The sequence below is a fragment of the Emys orbicularis genome, chromosome 15, assembly GCF_028017835.1.
Source record: "Emys orbicularis isolate rEmyOrb1 chromosome 15, rEmyOrb1.hap1, whole genome shotgun sequence".
NCBI lineage: Eukaryota > Metazoa > Chordata > Testudines > Emydidae > Emys > Emys orbicularis.
The window spans coordinates 28,691,366-28,706,285 of NC_088697.1; the positions used below are offsets into that span (position 1 = coordinate 28,691,366).

A 14,920-nucleotide genomic window follows, 5' to 3' on the forward strand; every position below is an offset into this window, starting at 1 on the left:
TTTGGTGACATTTATTTTCCTTCACCCCTATACCAGTGCAAGGCCATAATCGCCATCTAGGAAAATCCTTTCTTTGCAGATTGCCCTGTCAATATGACTCTCTTTGCCTCCTAGAACAGGTTCTCCTGCGCTCAGAGTTAATGCTGCTCCTTGATACTAGAAAGGTGCAGTCTGCCTCCAGACTTGTGTTCCTTATGTATCATACATGTCACGCTGGCAATGCACTCATTCTCCAGCAACTCATGGAACAGAAGCCCTGGGATTGCGCCTCAGCAAGGTAATCTGCATAGCATCAGGGCAAGCTAAAATGAAATGAGCAGGTCTGCATGCAGAACTCCCATTTGGCTACAATCACCTGCAGAAATGCCACAGGATTGGGCCCAATATTTGTACATTTTAAAGAAAATTCTTTTAAAAATATATGTATGAAAAACATGGGCAGAATACTGCAGACTTGGCAGTAAAGTCAGACCCAGCTATTACCCCCTCACCCCCCAAAACAAAACCTCCATCCCCTTGCCCCAAGACTAGGATTGTTAGTAATCTGAGCCGTCTGGTGTGTTACATCAGATTCAGCGTATAGTAAACGGATTCTATTAAATAAATAAACTGTGATATCAGTCCACTCATATTTAAAGCCTGTGAGGACATGGTTACTCATGAAAAATGACCACCATTATATAGTAGAATATGCCCTACCTTAAATATCAACAATTGTTGCAGAATTATGCTGTGTTCATTAAGGGCCTGGATATTAGCAGAACTCTGGCACGGTTTCTTTTTCATATATATAGGCACACACATATAAACCAACAATGAGAAAGTACCAACAGAGTTCTAGGCATTTTACAGACAGGTCTGAAGACAAGGCCCCTGCCCTGAAGAGTTTACAGTCTGAGTAGATAAAATACAAACACAGGAATGGAATGGAAGTAACAAAAAGCTGTGATTCATAAAATGATCTATAAATCTCATGTAATTCATTTCACTGACTTCAATGAGCTTTGGACTGGGCCCTTAACTATGATCTACTTTTCTCATAATCTGAAATATTGGTTTCTTCAGGTACCTAGTGGGTACAGCATGCAAAAGATGGTTTATTTTACTGGGCCTGCTGCTCCTCTCACTTGCATTATTCTTACACAGGTTTAATCCCATTGACTGCAAGGGGGCTATTTCAGAGAAAGTGCGAGAGAGGAATCAGGCCCACTTTGTTCAACTCTGAAAAAGATTTGGGTATCATGGTGGATAACCACTGAACAGGATCTCCCACTGTAAGACTGTGGCCAAAAGGGCTAATGCGATCCTGGGATGCATAAACAGGGGAATCTCAAACAAGAGTTAAAAGGTTATTTTACCTCTGTATTTGGCACTGGCGCAAGTGCCGCTGGAATGCTATGTCCTGGTCTGGTGCCCAACATTGAAGAAGCATGAGAAATTGGAGAAAGCTCAGAGAAGAGCCATGGGAATGATTAAAAGATTAGAAAACCTGCCTTATAGTAATAGACTCAAGGAGATCTATCTATTTAGTTTAACAAAGAGAAGGTTAAGGGTGACTTGATTACAAAGTACCCACACAGGGAACAAGTCTTTAATAATGGGCTCTTCAATGTACCAGAGAAAGGTATAACATGATCCAATGGCTGGAAACTCAAGCTAGAAAAATTTAGATTGGAAATAAAAGGTGTACATTTTTAATGGTGAGAATAATTAACCATTGGAACAATTTGCCTAGGGTTGTGGTATATTCTCCATGACTGACCATTTTTAGATCAAGATTGGATGTTTTTCTGAAAGATATGGAATTATGCTGGGGAAGTTCTATGGCCTATGTTATACAGGAGGTCAGATGATTATTATTATTAATTTGGGGGGGAGGGATAGCTCAGTGGTTTGAGCATTGGCCTGCTAAACCCAAGGTTGTGAGTTCAATCCTTGAGGGGGCCACTTGGGGATCTGGGGCAAAATCAGTACTTGGTCCTGCTAGTGAAGGCAGGGGGCTGGACTCAATGACCTTTCAAGGTCCCTTCCAGTTCTAGGAGATGGGATATCTCCATTAATTATTATTATTATAGATGATCATAATGGTCCTTTCTGGCCTTAGAATCTATGAATCTATGAAAATATATAATAGGCATAATCTGTATGATTCCAGGAATGTCACTCTGTGTCACTCTGAAGTCTAGAACAGGGGTTTTCAAACTGTGGGTCAGGACCCCAAAGTGGGTCGTGACCCCATTTTAATGGGGCCGCCACGGCTGGTGTTAGACTTGCTGGGTTCTAGGGCCGAAGCCCGAGCCCCACCACGCAGGGCCAAAGCTTCAGCCCTGGGCAGGTGGGCTAAGGTTACATGCGCCCTGCCCAGGGCAGAAGCCCTGGGGCAGCTTTGCCTCCCCCCCAACCCGAGGCGGTGGGGTTTGGGTGGGCTCAGGCTTCAGTCCCCCCTCCTGGGGTCGTGTAGTAATTTTTGTTGTCAGAAGAGGATCACAGTGCCATGAAGTTGAGAATCGCTGGCCTGGAACATCTGTTGAGTCACTGTGAAGCAATGGAAAGAGCTACAGGCATGATAAAGAATTCTTTTTGTTCAGAATATCACCAGGTTGGATCATCCCTGGGTTTCACAGTCTGTTTCTTTCCACTTTTTTAAGTTCTCAGCCATTTTGACTTTATGAATTACACCCATGCGGTGAACAGCTATAGGAAGGCATGTAGCTATGCCATACCAAGAGCCACAAGTCACTGTAATAACAGAATGAACACAGGCATTCACTACTCTCCCTCTGCAGCTAATTTACATGCACAATTTCATTGACTGTATGAAGGAGACTGCACAGATGGTGGATTATTTGGCCCAACTGTTTTACCCGTGCGCTCAGCTGTTGTTCGCACAAATCAACACAAATCTTTCAGCACCCCCCCCAGACACAAATCAACACAACCAACACACACAGTATCCCCAAACCCACATAGCCCTTCCCAGCAGCACACACCCCTCATTCACCACCCACACAAATCCATACAACTCTCCCAGCACAACACAACCATCTGCACCATATCCCCCCAAATCACTCTGAACCTAGAACGACTGTTGAGACAGTGTGAAGTGATGGAAATAACTACAAGTATGGTTGAGATCTCTTTTGATTTAGAATATCACGAGGTTCAGTCATCACTGGGATTTTGCAAATTTTTAAGTTTGCAGCTGTTTTCAGCTTTTTACATCCATGACTTTACAAATTAGATGGCTTTCAGCTACTAGTATCCTATTATATATCTAATTTATATCTATATAATCTATATCTATCTATTAGATATACAATAAAATTCCTATTATATATATATAATATACACATATAGCCTATATAGTTCTATATATAGATATAGCCAAAATATAGAATAGGAATATGTTATATCTATTGTTGCATATACACTGCAAACATAGGCCCCAATTCAGGAAAGCATCCCAGTTCAGAAACACATTTAAACAAATTCTTCAGTTGAAGCATATGCTTAAGTGCTATCCTGCATCGGGGCCACATTCAGTTCTAAATCACGTTTTGTGTATTGCCTTCCAAGGAGGTTTAAAAATTGGTTAGCAGGCGTGTGAGATATGGCAGCTAACTGGTTCCACAATTCATTTACTTTAACAGTGTTTTTCTTTTGACCATTCCCGCTTCTCAAGACACGCCTTCGATTTTTCTTGCTTTGTGGCCAATTATCATAGTGACAGATCCCAGGGCTTAAGCCAATAAGCGGCTAAGATCCACTTTGAAAAGCAAAGCTAGCAGCCAGCTAAAATGCCTATCATAAAAGTCTTGTGACATTTTGAGTCAGAGGGAAGTATAATACTTCAGTAGCTGATATTATTGAGCCTTATCTTACATGAAGTATCCGGGGCAATTAGTGGCAGAAGGAGACTGTGGTGTATCATAGCTCAGAAAGCTCTAATCGTTATAAAACCATTGATATCAACACTTTAGCTGCCCAACTTGCACTGAACTTTGATTTGTAAATATGCCAGCTGATAAAGTCCCATTTCTAAAGAATCTGGCTGGCCCTTCTATTTATTAAGTATAACTAAATAGTTCTTGAAACCATATCAAATATTGAATTTAAAATATAATTAAACTTATTTAGAGATACAACAAGTTCTTCATATGATAAAACAAAACATTCATTATACTTCTGTTCATCTCTTCTATATACAAATGGATATACTATTTGGACATTTTAATTCATTTGTGTGTGTTAGAGAATTTTAAAATATAGATCTACTCTAGACCAGCAGAGTCAATGTCTACATAGGCTATTCATCATTCTTACGTTTTTAAGACATTAAAATGGTTCAGCGGTTACAGACGTTTGAAATGTTTTTAATACGTTTCCTCCCCCCCACACACACACACACATTGAGATGATCAAGGTGATGCTGAGATATTCATTGTAAATGAAGTTCTCCCCATCTAGAGGGCCAGCAAGAGATCTCTGTACTACTTAAACCCTGAAAATAAGGCTTAAATGGGGACTTAAATAATGTATAAGCCTTGTGTAGGTCCTCATCCAGAAAACTACATTAGTGGATCCCATCCTCAGGTGTCCTAGTGAATCTATGCACGATTTACTTTCTTGAAAATTGCTGTAATTGGATAGTTGTATCAAGAGTGTCTAGCTATTAGTTGCTTGCAAGTAAAAAAAAACAATAGATGGGGAAAACCTGATTTGCTCTAAGGTCTGACATCCCTTAAAAGATAATATCACATCATAAACCCTGTTAAAATACAGTTATATTTTTGCTTAACCAAAATAAATAACATATTTTAATTTATATTTCTCTTAACCCTTTGCTTCCTTTGGAGACCATGTTGTGACTAAGTATGTGTTCCACTATATGGGTATGGGTATGGGTCCAGGGTCAGATTCTCAGCTCAAGTTCTGAAGCTCCATTGAATTCAAAGGAATTATACCAATTTACAGCTGCTAAGAATCTGGTGCCTCTAATAAATTTAACTGTATTTCCCCTATTAGTTCTAAGGAGAATCAGAAAAGCCCAGATTCTAGCCGGTGTAAATTGCTGTAGCTGCACTGACTTGAATGGATCCACTGTATTGTAACAAATCTTGCAAAGCTTGACAACAAGGTAATGCATATTATGGATCCATGGCAGGTGCTTTTAAATTTCAAAATGTAGCAACTTTTCCAATTATTTAGCTTTTGTAAAGCTACCTAAATAAAGGCATTGCAAGTTAATGCCAAGCAATTTTTTTTAAACATCTACGCTTGTTATAGAAACATATTTAAGCCTTACTCATGTCTCTTCTTTTACCCTCCTGTAAGTTATTAATGTCTTACCTTTTTTTTAAGGAAATCTAATCCAACTGTTGCATTTCAGTGTGAATCTTAATTGCCTAGTTATAAACCACTTAATCATGGAATGCTGAAAGGCCCTTACAAATAGTGGTGGTACCAGACACGACTATAAACATGTGTTTAAAATGTTCTCGTCATTCTTAGCTGGAGACTAATTCTGATCTCTCATTTACATCAGAGAACCTGACTCTAACAAAGAAGAGAGTCCTGGCCCCTGACAACTGAGGCTAGGTCTACACTACAGGGGGGGGTCGACCTAAGATACGCAACTTCAGCTACGTGAATAGTGTAGCTGAAGTGGCGTATTTTAGGTCGACTTACCTGGCTGTGAGGACGGCGGCGAGTCGACCGCTGCCGCGCTGCCGTCGACTCCGCTTCCGCCTCTTGCCGCGGTGGATTTCCGGAGTCAACGGAAGAGCCATCGGGGATCGATTTTATCGCGTCTTCACTAGACGCGATAAGTCGATCCCCAATAGATCGATTGCTACCCGCCGATTCGGCGGGTAGTGAAGACGTGCCCTGAGGAATCAGTAGCTATAACCTGAAGAACTATCTGACTATTAAACAATATATTTGAAATTAAGAGCATTAAAATAGCACTTTCTGTTTTCTATAGTTCATTTACATACAAAATGATATTATTTTGTACTTTAATTAATTTTAATTACAGGCCAGACTCTGCTACCACTATTCATGCTGGGTGAAATCCCGGCTCCATTGAAGTCAGTGGGAGTGTCATGGATTTCAGTTGAGCCAGTATTTCACTCCTTGAGTAGACGAGTACCTTATTCCTTGAGTAAGTGCATTGATTTCAATGGGCCTACTTGCAAAGTAGGTTAATACTCAGCTTGAGTAAGAGTGGCACTATCTGACCCCAATCTTTTTGGGGTTTTTGGGGGGGTGAGGTGGAAGGGGGAAGACGACGTTTACAGTAAAAGCTGATAAATATACCTATTCACAGTTTCCTGTGTCAGCAACCAAAAACCTGAAAAAATATAACAAAGTCTGCAGAACATATTTCAGTTCCCCCAGAGCTGAAACAAAAATAATGTTAGTGCAGCTGCTTTTCCACTAGTCAAGTGTATACCATGTCTGATCTTTATAGACGTACCCACAGAAAAATGACTTTCTGCTTTGGTGCACAGTTCATTGTAGAGCAAAAGAATCTGATCATTACAAATTAAAAGTGACATGAGGAATAATGACATTCCCCAAATTCAGGTAAGTTCCTGATTCAAACAAACGTAGGCACTTCATTCTTCACCTTCTGGTGCAAGGTTTATCTTAAAACAAATGTTCCCCATTGTACAGTGTTCAGACAAAGCAGCATTTTAGTTGGTTGCTCATGACATGTGCTGTAAATGAACAAAGACACACATGAACAAATTCTTTTAAAACAAATAAAAATACTTCACTAAAGTGGCAACAAGATGAGGGCAAACAATGAGCCAGATTCACTATGTGTTCCAGCTGCTTTGCACGACTCCTGTAATGAAAACAGCCATAAATCCGGCTTATACAGGCACTGAAGCCAGGTTTGCAGCTGCTTTGTGTGGTCAGAGCAGTGCAAACCAGCTATGGTCAATCCAGAGCCAAGCAAAATCAATGGGAACTTTTCCATGTCTGAACAGCTTTGCAAGATTTCTGAATGTAAATATATTTCAGTTCATTGCAATTCTCCATAACCTATTCTTACACCAGCTACTATGAAGCTACTATGTGTTGTATATCAGGGCTCCTTTCATCAAAGTTATTACTCATGATTTTGTTGAACATTTTAATGCTGACAAACACCCAACACACACACACACAGGCACACACACACACACACAAATCCCAGGGTTCTGGGCTGTCACTCAAAATGATTGACTGTTACTTCAGGCTCAGCTTAGGAGAACATTTACCAAACTCACTAACCCTGCTGGATCTTTGCACAGACTGACAATAGAAAACAATGATAATACTGTTTTACTACAGATTGCTGAAGAATCTTCCCAGACTGGTTTCCAAAAGAATAACAATTGAGCCCCTTGAAGTCAGTGCAAAGATTCACATTGACTTCAATGGACTTTAGATCAGGTTCTTATTGCAGACTAATATGAGCTCATAGTTACAGGTAACATATTTATCTCTTCTCTACCTATTCCTCTCCTTTTTTTGGACTTATGTTTGGGGGGAATCAGATCTGCCTTCTAAGTAGAGCCCAATCTGGCTCTAGTGTGAGTCTTGGCACTGAAGTCAGTAGGACTCTTGCCAATGAGTTCATTCGGATCAGGATCATGGGGTTACAGGAGCTCAGAGAACATACTGTGCAAGACAGCTTGGCAAAGAAGGGAGAAATGCTGAGCAGATTAATAGCTCAAGCGGTGATATTGTAAAATTCTGGGCTTCAGTTCCTTTGGCTCCCTGTGCTTTGGAATATTTATCTCAGGTATGTCCATAGCTCCTAGCACCACATTATCGAAGTGCTGAATAAGAGGTCATAAAACTTGCCTTTGAATAAGAGCCAAGTTAACTCTGCAGTGAAGACATATCCGACGATTTGTCTATGCCATAGTACCAGCAAGAGTTTTTCTGTGCAGTCAGTTCTGCTTCTTAACAATCTACATATGCTAAATGCTCACATGCATATTGGTGCTTTGAAACCAGCACTGAGAACTTGATTTTTTAAATGATTTTTTCTTAAGAATTAAAACAAAACTCATTTTCCAGCATCCTGTCTCTAATCAGTCCCGAGCTGTGAAGGCAATTAATGACAAACAGCTGCATAAAAATCGCAAAGGTCAAAAAGCATGAAAAGTTTTAGCTCTCTGAATTTCAGACTAATATTACTGCCCTGCACACACACTACTCAGTACAATTTCCCATCAAGCCAATTTCCACTTTGAAATATACTGCATGCCTGACTGACTGCAACAGCAAATGACACACTTCTCACAGTTTCAGAAGATTTAGTGTTTCTTTACTCACACTCTGGCATATGACAAGCTTATCAATTTATCAAAGCAACCGGTGTAAATATTTTTCTTCTTTCCTGTTGCCTCTCCAATATAATCAAAAAACTACAGAGAAATACAATGGCAATCTTTTCTTATTTGCAGTAATACAGAAGAGCAAACAATAACTGAATAACCAAAAATTCCAGGCTTTCAAGTAACAGGCTAGTCTGAGTTTTTGGCTTGAATCTTGAAAACTGCATTGCACAAGGCAGGCTGCTGACACCTATATTCTACACTGTGAACTTTAATTTTTTAAAAGAAATCACGCTTAGCCTTGGATACACAACTTTTATGCTCTGTCTGCAATCACAATCTGCTTACAGTAATATAACGATGCCTCTTTAGCAGTATTTAAGTAATGGGGTAAATACTGTATATTGTATATAATGGGGTAAACAAGTAACACACTTGTTCATGTCCACACTTTATGTTGGTTTTGGATATTGAATCCTTTAACATATTTTTAAAAATACTATTAATTATTCAAACTAGTAATACTGTTTTTGTATATGTTGCTGCTTTGGGTTTAGTATACTTTTAACTATAGCGCAGTATTTCTCTCAGAGTTGAAATTTCCCCCCCTGAGTTATCGATATTTTGTTTTGCAATGTATCTACTTTAACAAAAGGCCATACTGTTCCAGTGGAACTCAGGGAAAAGACTTTTACACTGATAAAAATATCTCTCCAAAAAGTTAAACAGCTAGGCAGGTGACCCTTTTTACAGAGCTTTATTTAATCAACTCCTCTTGTATTTAAATAAAGTCTTCCTAACCCTCCACAATTACTGACCAATAAGGAGCTGGTGTTTAAGGCACTGGACTTGGATTCTTGAGAGCCAGCTTCAAATCCCAGCTGTGCTACAAACGGCTTGTGTGATGCTGAGCAAGTCAACAAAGGCCAGCTTTTCAAAAGATATTTACATGACTAAAGATGCAGATAGGTGATTAGTGAGATTTTCAAAGGTATCAAAGCAGGTTAGGCACCTAAAGCCCATTGGTTTCACTAGGTGCCTACCTGCATCTTTAGACCCATTTGAATGCACATAAAATAATAATAAATGGAACATCAGCTAAAGAGATGTTAAATTCCATTAGGTCCTCTCCACAATGTAGCTGTCAGCCTGGGCGTGTGATGGTCTGCATCAGGACGAGGATTCCCTTGCGGTGACGGGAAAATATCACCCCTCTGGTGAACCCCTAGCCAATTAGCCCAGTTTCTACCAAGATGCACTTTTGGGGGCAAAAATTCTATGGCCCGTCCTCATTCTCCTGTCTTCTTGGTCAGTGGGTCTGTGGTGTTACTGGAACCCCAGAAATGCAGTAATCTTTACAAGCTGCAAGAGGCAATAGGGAGAACAGGCATCCTCGCAGGGCCACTCAGGAGGGAGTTTAGTGAGTTAAACTCCCCTCCCTTCTCCTCTCAGGGGTTTCATGAGTGTCTTCTTCTGCCTCACGATCTGCCAGGAATATTCAGGAGTTGGGAACTAATAAGCACCCTGCACTCTTTGCTCCCAGAATCAGAGCGGATCAGGGTTTACTCCTTTGAGACTGCTATAGTAGGACTATGCAGGGTATCTAGCCAGTGTCAAGTTCTTTACACAGCTCCAAGCCAGATTCTTCAAAGGAAGGTGTAAACCCTCATGCTGTGCTGAGCTGATGGGAGATTTTCTGACTGCCCTCAGCAAACAACATCCGGCTCCTTCGTTGATGCGCTACTAGATAACAGATAACAGGCAGGAATATCCCCACTGCATTGTACTGACCGACAGAACTGTGTGATGTCATCTGATAAATCATGAAATCACTCAGAAGATAACTCATCTGTGCTACATTTGATTATCAATTGATTTATGGTCCCGTCAATGGGTTTTCTGTCCAAATTGGACATTTCTGCTTCTCATGGAATGCTGGGATAATGTGACTATCACAGCTGCAGCTCTGCGTGTTGCAGCCTGTCTGCAGGAGTCAACAAGCAACACTTTCTGTGCACCTGACACATTCTAGCTTTCCCATGAAGCATTACCATTATTTTTGTAAGTAATGCTGACAATGAGAGCTGGATAGAAGTGGATTATACCATGGACTGTTTGCCACATTATGGGCGGATACTTCAATAAAAATGTACTTAAATGCAAAGTGCTAAGCAAACATCTGGGCAGAGTGTTTGCTCTACAATCAAAAAATCTTGAGCGAGAGCGAAGGAACCAGAGTGCTGGTTCATTGCACAGTATAAGGAAACGAACTTTGGAGACTTCTGAGCATAATTAGCACTCTAAATCAACAGACCAAACATCTGACCTACCTTAAAAGCAACAGTGTACTTATGGACAGTTTTTGGTTGGATCTCATTCTGATCTCTTTGGTGTAAATCAGGAGTAACTAGTGAAGTTGATGGAGTTATATTAGTGTAAATCCAGTGTAAGTGATACCAGAATCATGACCAATCATAGAAATGTTGGGCTGGAAGGGACCTCAAGAAGTCATCAAACCCAGACCCCTGTGCTGTGGCAGGACCAAGTAAACCTAGACCATGCCTGACACGTGTTTGTCCAACTTGTTTTTAAAAGCTTCTGATGATGGGGACTCCATGACCTCCCCTGGAAGCCTGTTCCAGAACTTAGCTACCCTTAGAGTTAGAAAGTTTTTCCTAATATCCAGGGCCGGCTCTGGCTTTTTTGCCACCCCAGGCAAAAAAGCCTCCCGCCGCGCCCCCCCCCCCCCCCCAGGGGAGGGCGGCGAGCCCCGCCGGGGAGAGCGGAGCCCCGGCGGCCAGAGTGCCAGGGGGAGGGCGGCGAGCCCCGCCGGGGCTCCGCTCTCCCCGGCGGCCAGAGGCTGCGCCGGGAGGAGGGCGGCGAGCCCCGCCGGGGCTCCGCTCTCCCCGGCGGCCAGAGGCTGCGCCGGGAGGAGGGTGGCAAGCCCCGCCGGGGCTCCGCTCTCCCCAGGGGCCAGAGCGCCGGGGGGAGGGCGGAGAGCCCCGCCGGGGCTCCGCTCTCCCCGGCGGTCAGAGGCAGCGCCGGGGGGAGGGCGGCGAGCCCCGCCGGGGCTCCGCTCTCCCCGGCGGCCAGAGGCAGCGCCGGGGGGAGGGCGGCGAGCCCGGCCGGGGCTCCGCTCTCCCCGGCGGCCAGAGGCAGCGCCAGGGGGAGGGCGGCGAGCCCGGCCGGGGCTCCGCTCTCCCCGGTGGCCAGAGGCAGCGCCGGGGGGAGGGCGGCGAGCCCGGCCGGGGCTCCGCTCTCCCCGGCGGCGAGCCCAGTCGCCGCTCCCCTCCAGGTGCCGCCCCAAGCACCAGCTTGGTGGGCTGGTGCCTGGAGCCGGCCCTGCTAATATCTAACCTAAATCTCCCTTGCTGCAGATTTAGCCCATTGCGTCTTGTCTTACCTTCAGTGGACATGGAGAACAATTGATCACCATAGTCTTTATAACAGCCTTTAACATATTTGAAAACTGTTATCAGGTCCCCCCTCAGTCTTCTTTTTTTTCAACACTCAACATGTCCAGTTTTTTTAATCTTTTCTCATACGTCAGGTTTTCTGAACCTTTTATCATTTTTGTTGCTCTCCTTTGGACTCTCTCCAATTTGTCCACATCTTTCCTCAAGTCTGGTGCCCAGAATTGGACACAGTACTCCAGCTGGGGCCTCCCCAGTGCCGAGCAGAGTGGGACAATTACCTCCTGTGTTTAACACTACTGTTAATAAACCCCAGAACCATATTAGCCTTTTTATGTAGCTACAGCACAATGATAACTCTTATTCAGTTTGTGGTCCACTATAACCCCCAGATCCTTTTCAGCGGTACTACCACCTAGCCAGCTATTCCCCATTTTGTAGTTGTGCATTTGACTTTTCCTTCCTAAGTGAAGTACGTTACACTTGTCTTTATTGAATTTCATCTTGTTGAATTCAGACCAATTCTCCAAATTTTCAAAGTCATTTTGAATTTTTAACCTGTCCTCCAAAGTGCTTGCAACCCATCCCAGCTTGGTGTCATCTGCAATATCTTGGTTTTTTTGTTGTTATTTTAATGAAGTGATTACAGGCACCATGAAGATTGGTAAGAACTAAATTTGGTCTATTCAAGATGGGCCTTGGATTCTAGAGGGTGTACATATCACTGTTTCCTATCTGCTCCGGTCTGCTGCAGTCTAGTGAACATGCTGAATACTCTAATTTGCAAGAATCCTGCATGGTGATTACATTTAACTTGGATACAAGGAAGATGATGCAGACTAACAAAAGTAATCTTAACTTTTCTTTTACACGGATAGAGTCTGAGGCGACAGAAAACTCTGAAGAGATTTGGGATGCAATTTGTAGAGCTTGTTGAAGAGGTCTGCTGTTGTAATGGCTGCAGAAGGCAGCTACATCATGCATGAGGATATAAAAGGTCTAAGCCAATGCATGTTGAAGTCAATGGGAATTGGTAAAAAATAAGTCCAATTTTTCAGAACATTGGAGCTGATCTTACAGATGGAGGAACTGAAATACACTGATGGGAAGAGATTTACCCATAGGTCTCACCCTCCCAACCTAATCCCTAGCTACAGCCCATAATATTGTTTCTATTTTAGTAAAACAAGCTTTCCATTTAATCTCAGATGTGGTCATTCATAGAGCCTGACACCTGGTTTGTGAAGCACTGATGTGCTTGATTCTTGTGCTATCCGCCTTTCCCAGAGCGGTGTTACCAAAACTAAGACTCACAAGGTGCAACACATTTTAGTTTCAGCTTTCAGTATCATTATTTGATACTTTCAGAAAGGGTGCTAAAAACCTCACATCTGTTGTGGTGTGCAGCAAGGGCTTTACATGATTTAAAAGCCATTTTGGTGGAGGCAAGATTGTCAAAGCGGCAAAGTGGAGTCGGGCATACAGTCAACAGTACTTAAGTGACTTAGTAGCCTAAGCAGTCAGTGGAACATAGTGTCTTAAGTCACATAGGTGCTTTTGAAATTCTTAACTTGGGTGCATAAATACCATTTCATTTCACTTGGAGTCGGATGCCTAATTTTCTCAGGCATCTTTGAAAATCTCACCCTTAAATCAAAGAAGTTATTTGAGATGGTCAAAAAATGTCATCAACATTTCAAATGTTTGAAAAATGTCAACCAGCTCTATAAGCTATTCACACAGAAATCAATTGCATGAAAGGCATGTTCATTTGGTCATAAAAATCATAGATCATTTCAAATGCATGTGGCAAAATGGTATTTGGTGCTGCGTTTTTAGAAACTTGCACTTGCCATTAATAAACAAAAAATAGTTGCAATGAGGGCTGGATTCCATTAAATAAAACCCTTCAAAGATGTGGGAAGCCCGTAGCAGTCATTTATCTTCTGCCATGGGCGGGGGCATGGGCTAGGGTCTGACTTTCATACTAAAATGCACTGCTTAAAGAGTCTTTGCAGGACTGATGCATTGAGGTCCCAATCCTGAAAAGATTTTTTTCCCATGCAGAGTGCAGTGACATCAAGGAAACTACTCCCAGGGCACAAACTTCAGCACATGCATAAGTCTTTGGAGGATCAGGGTTTGACTGTAAGCTGTTTTGGGCAAGGTTAATCATTTTCTATATGTTTGTACTGTGCCTAGCAGGAAGGACTCCTGACTGGATTGAGGCATCTCTCTCTGGTGCTACTGTGATATAAATAGTAATAATGAGCAAATTCCCTCCAATCAGGCTATGAGCATTCAAATCTGATGACTTGTGTCATTCTTGCAGTCTCTTCTAATCTAATCATACTATTCTAATGGTGCTTCCTGTTATCTTGAAGATCTTTCCAATCTAAACTGAGTCTTCCCACCTTCCCTGTAAAACCCTGGGGTAGTTGTGCAGAATTCTGTTTGAGTTTTTTTCCACCCTGGTATATAGAATCATAAAACCATAAGTGGTGTGGAGAAAGTGAATAAGGAAAAGTTATTTACTTGTTCCCATAATATAAGAACTAGGGGCCACCAAATGAAATTAATGGGCAGCAGGTTTAAAACAAATAAAAGGAAGTTCTTCTTCACTCAGCGCACAGTCAACTTGTGGAACTCCTTGCCTGAGGAGGTTGTGAAGGCTAGGACTATAACAGGGTTTAAAAGAGAACTGGATAAATTCATGGAGGTTAAGTCCACTAATGACTATTAGCCAGGATGGGTAAGGAATGGTGTCCCTAGCCTCTGTTGTCAGAGGGTGGTGATGGACGGCAGGGGCATCTGGCATTGGCCACTGTTGGTAGACAGGATACTGGGCTGGATGGACCTTTGGTCTGACCCAGTACAGCCATTCTTATGTTCTTACAGGCTGAGCAAACATTTATGTCTCTGACCTAAACATACTAAGTGACATTTCAGCACAATGCCTTTCACCTGGCTTGCAAATCCAACTTGACAGTACTCTCCATTCAGGCGACCTCTTAGGACAGCTTTAATACAAAAAAGGCTGAGTCACCCCATTTAGTGACATCCATTTGTAACTCTTTGCAGTCAGCTTTTGACTTAACTATCGTGTTCATTTATGTGTCTGATAATTCTGTTCTTTACCATAGTTTCAACCAATTTGCCAGATACTGA

The 14,920-nt window shown here is 42.3% G+C and overlaps 1 protein-coding gene across 1 annotated transcript in view; it reads right to left on the reverse strand.

Moving 5' to 3' along the window:
* POU2AF1 (POU class 2 homeobox associating factor 1) overlaps nt 1-14,920 on the reverse strand; it is a 43,211-nt gene that overhangs the window by 3,560 nt on the left and 24,731 nt on the right. The gene's annotated exons all lie outside the window — the stretch shown is intronic.